The sequence below is a fragment of the Paralichthys olivaceus genome, chromosome 15 (genome assembly GCF_024713975.1).
Source record: "Paralichthys olivaceus isolate ysfri-2021 chromosome 15, ASM2471397v2, whole genome shotgun sequence".
In the NCBI taxonomy this organism is placed as follows: Eukaryota; Metazoa; Chordata; class Actinopteri; order Pleuronectiformes; family Paralichthyidae; genus Paralichthys; species Paralichthys olivaceus.
In genome coordinates this window covers 21,317,257-21,323,256 of record NC_091107.1, presented here as the reverse complement: position 1 = coordinate 21,323,256, position 6,000 = coordinate 21,317,257, and positions in this window count along the sequence as shown.

The window sequence follows — 6,000 nt, the reverse complement described above, 5'->3', positions numbered from 1 at the left end:
CTAAAAACAAATCAAAACACTGAAATAGAAATTGTGAACCCTGATCTAACCCGCAAATTCTCCATTGCCCTCACGAGGTTATCACAGCTGCAGAATTTCAAGTATAGACATATCTTAACTCATTAGATGTATTGACAGCATCACTTTCTGAAACAACCATCTGCCTGGACTCCGGTGCTTGTTGACATTTGGCCGGGGACCTTTAACCTTGCTCGGAAATGTCACGACACCAGAAGTCAGCCTGACACAATAGAACCTAAACAATAAACTCTTAACTGGTGAACACATTCAAAGTGACACGGTAGCCTTGGAACAAACGAAACAAAAGAGAAATGTGACACATTTTAGAGGTGCAGTAAGTTTTACATGCCAGGTGCCAGACTTCATACCTGAGGAGTAATGACAGTGAATTTCAATGCAAGAAATGGAAAAAAGACTCATGAAGGTCAAAAAAGATGGGGACTTAATGGGATTTAATATGAACATCGAGGATATCATCAGAACTTCTTTTACCTGGTGTCTGAAAATATATCTCTGGGGACCTGAATAAATGTGGATTTTGAAAGTATCTAACCACAGTTGCTCATCTGTGTAATTATACCAAAGAAATCAGCATCATTCAAGATAGTATCTAGGGCTCTGTCATTAGTCCTCTTTGTACCACAGTGCATGTTGCAGATTTAGTCTCTGATCTGCTGAATCCTGATAATATGCTGGATTTTGGTTTTGTCCTTCTTTTGTGCTTTGACAGCTCTAAACAAAACCTCCAGCTACTGAATATTTCTACTATAGGAAAACTCCTTTTTACATATCGGCACAAGACATTTTCATTTGTTACAACCTTTGTGACCATCACTTCACAAGCACAAAATAGTAATGACCAATTTGATCCCATTTATATATAAATTATTAATGTCCTAATGTTCCTGTGCTTAATTTACTCCATAGTAACTTTGTAATAAGTCATTAATGCTAGCACAATGTTAGTACCATTGTGTCCAGTGAAAATATTTTTTTCCCATTGTGTTTTGAATGGTTTGTTAAAAACTGATGCATTAAACTGAAAAATTATACTCAAGTATTCAGTAACTGTTCAGTATCTGCAACAATATCAGCAATAAGAACTTTAAATTTGAAAAATGTAATATCAAAGTCAAAGTTAAAGAAAAAACAGTAGATCAGATTTTGTCATTACTATTCTATCAGTAATCATCCAAAGTTTATGTCTAAATACCAAGACAACTTTCGAATCACCTTAAAAATCTATATGTTCAACATCAGGGGCTAGGACTTTATTTACTGGGCCACAATGTTCTTGGGAACAAACTATGTAATTATCCTTTGAAATGGGGATGTCCTTGAAGTAAAAGCTACATAAAACAAAAGTAAATCCCCATTCACTATCCATTATCTTCACTCAAACCTTCGATCATTCATCACCACAATTTTCTTTGTAAAATAAATTTGCCTCTTGTTGTGTCTTTGACTGTGTGGCCAATTATCAAGTTGTGTCTGCATGAACACTGGTTCACAGGAGAGCCACTCAGCTGTCCATGACTTCAATTTGAAAAGTCACTTCAACCATTTTAAATAAACATACACTCTAATTGCTACTCCTGCTTTGGTGTGTTACGTCACTTGCAAACATGTTTGATGTCCACAAAATACTCTTTGGGCATTATTGTTATTAATACACTGGACTTAAAGGTGCAGTGTGTAGAATTTAGTGATATCTAGTGGTGAAGTGTCATGTTGCAGCTGAATACACCTCACTTCACCCTCCTCCAAACATGAAACAGAACCTGTGGGAGCCTTCAGTGGTCAGAAAAATTCAAAAGGTATTTAGTTTGATGTTGGTTTGTACTGTAAAAAAAAACCATGGCGGCCTCCGTAGAGAGGACCCACTTCAGATGTAAATATAAAGTATTTGAATATAAAGGGCCAATTCTAGGGTAAAGAAAACAATGATTTGTACAAATTTAGCTTTAACACATTAGTGAAAACATCACTAGGATTAATTTATATTAAATTTCTCCCTTTCACCTTAATCTTACACACTGAACATTTAATACATACAAGTGTATTAGCTGCACTATATTCCCCCTGTTTTCCCTAATTCTATACAGTGAACCTATTAAGAAATTGGGGAGTTGTAAAATAAAAATACATGAACAATGTATACACTGTCAAACATGCGTCAGGAGCCAATTACTGTATCTTCAGGACTGGACAGCAGACAGTGAGAGTTGGCCACACTGCTCAGGTCAGCTATAGAGGCTAATGGTGTATTGAGCTGTGGACAGCCCGTGGGTCAAGAGGACTTGGTCGCTCAGCTGCTCCACACCTGGGGTCCGGTGATGATAAGGTGGGGGTATGGGATCGGGGGGTAGCACTCAGTACTCCTCTTCACCATGAAGAGGTACATTCATCCGTCATTGAGTCTTATCTGTCCAACCTCCATTGCCTCATGAATGAGCCTTCCCCCCAAACGGACCTCAGTGACTGGGGGGGCCAAGGATCAGGAGACAGTGATGACCATTAGCAGTCCTTCATTCACCTGTGTCAACTGTTTTCCTTTGTCTCACCACTGATGCCTGACATTTGGGGAATTGCTTATACCAACCCATCTCAGATTGCTGACTGCAGGAATAGCTAATGGGGCAGTGCGATTTGAGAGTTTGCATAATGCTCTTTTTGAAATCAGGTACATCTGTTTGCTATGTTAACCCTGCATAAAATATTACAGACTGTGTTCCAATAGAAATCCAAACAACTACAACAAAAGCACCACATCTACATTGGGATTTATGAATTTACATAGTGATGACACTGCAAACTATATCATCACCAACCAATTATTTGCTTCTTGATTTAACATTCATGAGATGTTAATGAGGTGAGAAATGTCCCTAATTCAAATAGCTGCAAATGATTTTTAGGTTTAATTAGGTAATGGTACCCAGCTGCTGATGAGTCTGGATGGCATAGAAAACTTTTAGTCGCATGGGTTAGTTAAGGCCCAAACATTCCCTCCAAAGTCATATAAAACAGCTTCACAAACATGACATCTGGTGAAAAGGCTGATTTGAAAAAGGCAGTGATTGGTGGAGATTGTTTTTGGTATTTTTTTGATAAACACAAACTCAAGAGACAGAAATCATGAGGCAACTCACAGTCACGGAGGCCACAAAGAAAACCACTTCATGTGAGGCCCCGACATAAATGTCTGGATGGATTAGCTTTAAAGTGTCCAGAAGACAAAAAGCATCACTTCACTCACTTCATCGTCACACCATTTTCTTCTCTCCATCACAAGTGCATGAACTTGGACTCCCACCGAGCCCCCCCACCTTCTCCTCCCTCCAACCTCCTTTAGAAGCAGGGAGGCGTGACATGACTTTGGCCCTGACCCCGGTCCCTACCTGGATGTTTTGTTTTGAGCGTGTGGAGATCAGATGTTTTTGGTCATTACACCGCCTCCCATTAGGGCTGCCGTTTCGTCCAAATAAACCTAATGAGACAGTGTTTAATGTCCAGAGTCCCTCCCTGCCCCTGATATAAGGATCCTGTGTGTGTTAGGGCACGTCGAGCCAAATTACCCAGACGCCTTGTTCGGTGATGGCACCTGGGCCCCCTTGTCGCTCGGGGAGGTTAGATCAGGGTAGGGGAATCCACTGGGGGGGGGTGGAGCCCAGCTGGATGAAGTTAAAGAGCTAAATGCTGATTGGGGGGGCTTGGATGAGAGAAGTGTTTCAGCATTAGGGGAGTCAACGGGGACTCATGGGGGTTCCTTTGTTTAAGGACATGTGGGAGAATCCAACGTAACTATCCTGTGGAAAATTCCAGAGTTGGAGTGAATGCATTAATTCAGTGTTTGTTGTTAATGTTTAGGCACAGACACCTCTGTGCTTGATCTTTGAGGCAACTGTAACTAAATGAGCTAAAAAAATGGATCAAATACTCAACTCAGCAAAATTATATACAATATTACCCACAATTCTTGAGGAGGCAGTGTCACTCTGCCTGTCAGTTGTGCAATCCACCGCTTTGATCCAAAATGAAATGTCGACAACTACTGGGTGGATTGCGATGAGATTTTACATTCATAGGCCGCAGATGATGAATCCTAGCATTGTTGGTAGTTCTTTGACCTTTCTTCTCGTGCTTTAAAGGAGCAATCATATTTCTCTACCACCAAACACAGTTTCTTGTTGGGAGCTGGTGGTGATTGTTGATTACCAAGTGCTTCAGCCGATGTTTTACAAGACAGTAGGTTATAATATGCTGCGCAGCACTCTGATGCGACAATGACTCGTAAAATGATGAAATGGGCCAGTGATACTAGGGCTTATTGAGCTTCAGTAGAAGAAACAAAGTAATAGAAAAGTTAACATTGGCATTGCTTTCCAATCCTTAGACAGCTCTCGAGTAAAGGAAGGACTTCAAAAAAATATTCTGCAAGACTTGTAAGTAAACTCTTGCCCAGTGTCAGCTGGGATCGACTCCAGCTTCCCCTGTGAGCCTCACATGATAAGAGGTATGGATAATGGATGGGTGTTAATAGTCATTTGGTAGCATCGGAAAAAAACTCAACTCCTTTAAATCTATAGGTCAATACACTGTTGAATTTCTTAAGCAAAACATTCCCTGGTTCCAATATGAGGTTAATAATGTGGTTTTCTATGAAAGTAAAGTTACATTTCTTTTTCTTTCTTATTTGACACCATCTGAAGTGTTTGTCTGGGTTGATTATTCTGTCTCCTAAGAGGGCAGAGAGGACATGATTTCCTCTTTGAAGTCCTGCTCTTTTTCAGCCTGGTTTCCTTAAGATGACATGTCTACCGCAATCAGTATCAAGGAGGCAGCCCACGTAATGGTCATTTCACACCTATCTAGTAATGAGCCAATCAGACCACTGAGATGATAAGAGTGAGATGACATTAAAATTGATGAGAGGATGTGAAAATCCTTCTCTAAAACTGATAGCTCGTTTTCAAAGGCTGCATGGAAAACCATCAGTGGGGAAAGTCTAAAACACTGAATGTGTTATTGTGCTGGATTCTGTTTGAATGTGATGATGACGGTAAAGTAGGGAGGCATACAAATGAAGCTGGGATACATTTGTCAGATAGGATCAATCAATGGATTAATTAATACATAGATGAAATCCACTTTACTAAAAATTTAAGTCAACCATGTTTACTTTATTTACTCTAATTTCACTGATACATTGAATCCAAGGTGAAGGAGTCATCTCTGTGCCTGACAAAATAGTTTAGCAATAGTATCTGAGCTAGCTTATGGGTATTTGATTATTTAGCTCTACATGCAGTATTTCATGCTACTTCAATTTATTGTAAAGCGCAGACTGAAATACAAAAGGCCGAAAATCACCCAGAAAGTAAATACGATGAATGTAGATTTTTACTTATTTAATCACATATGAGTATTACATTCCTGTGATGCTACCAGGGTCCTATTGAGCAACGACTGACTACAAATTATTGTGCAAGACTTTTCATTACACATGAGAAAAGGCTGCAATAATGCAAATTCAACGTTGAAACACACTGCAGGTGTTTACCTGATCATCTAAAGGGCAACAAAAGCATCAAATTTAAGATGACAGGATGCACTTTAACTTCATAATCATCATGGCACTTCACACATGTTATGTAATGAGTTTGGAGCCATAAGTAGGACTGCACTCAGATTCGCTTAAATGAAAACACTTGAGGGCATTTCTGGCTCTGTCATTAATACTGATGCTCATGGGTAACAGATGCGGCCCAATCAAAGATGAGCATGGAGACGAAAATAAATCCATCACCCAACTGAAGGGGAGAATTGAATTTTGCCACCTTCAACAATACAATGGTTGATTTGCAGACCTCCTCTCACAAGAGCCTTGATTCGAACTTATAAAAAAAGAAACAAGTCAAAGTGAGTCAATCTCAGCTGTCAACATGACGTCATACCAGGTTTTTATAGCATCAAATA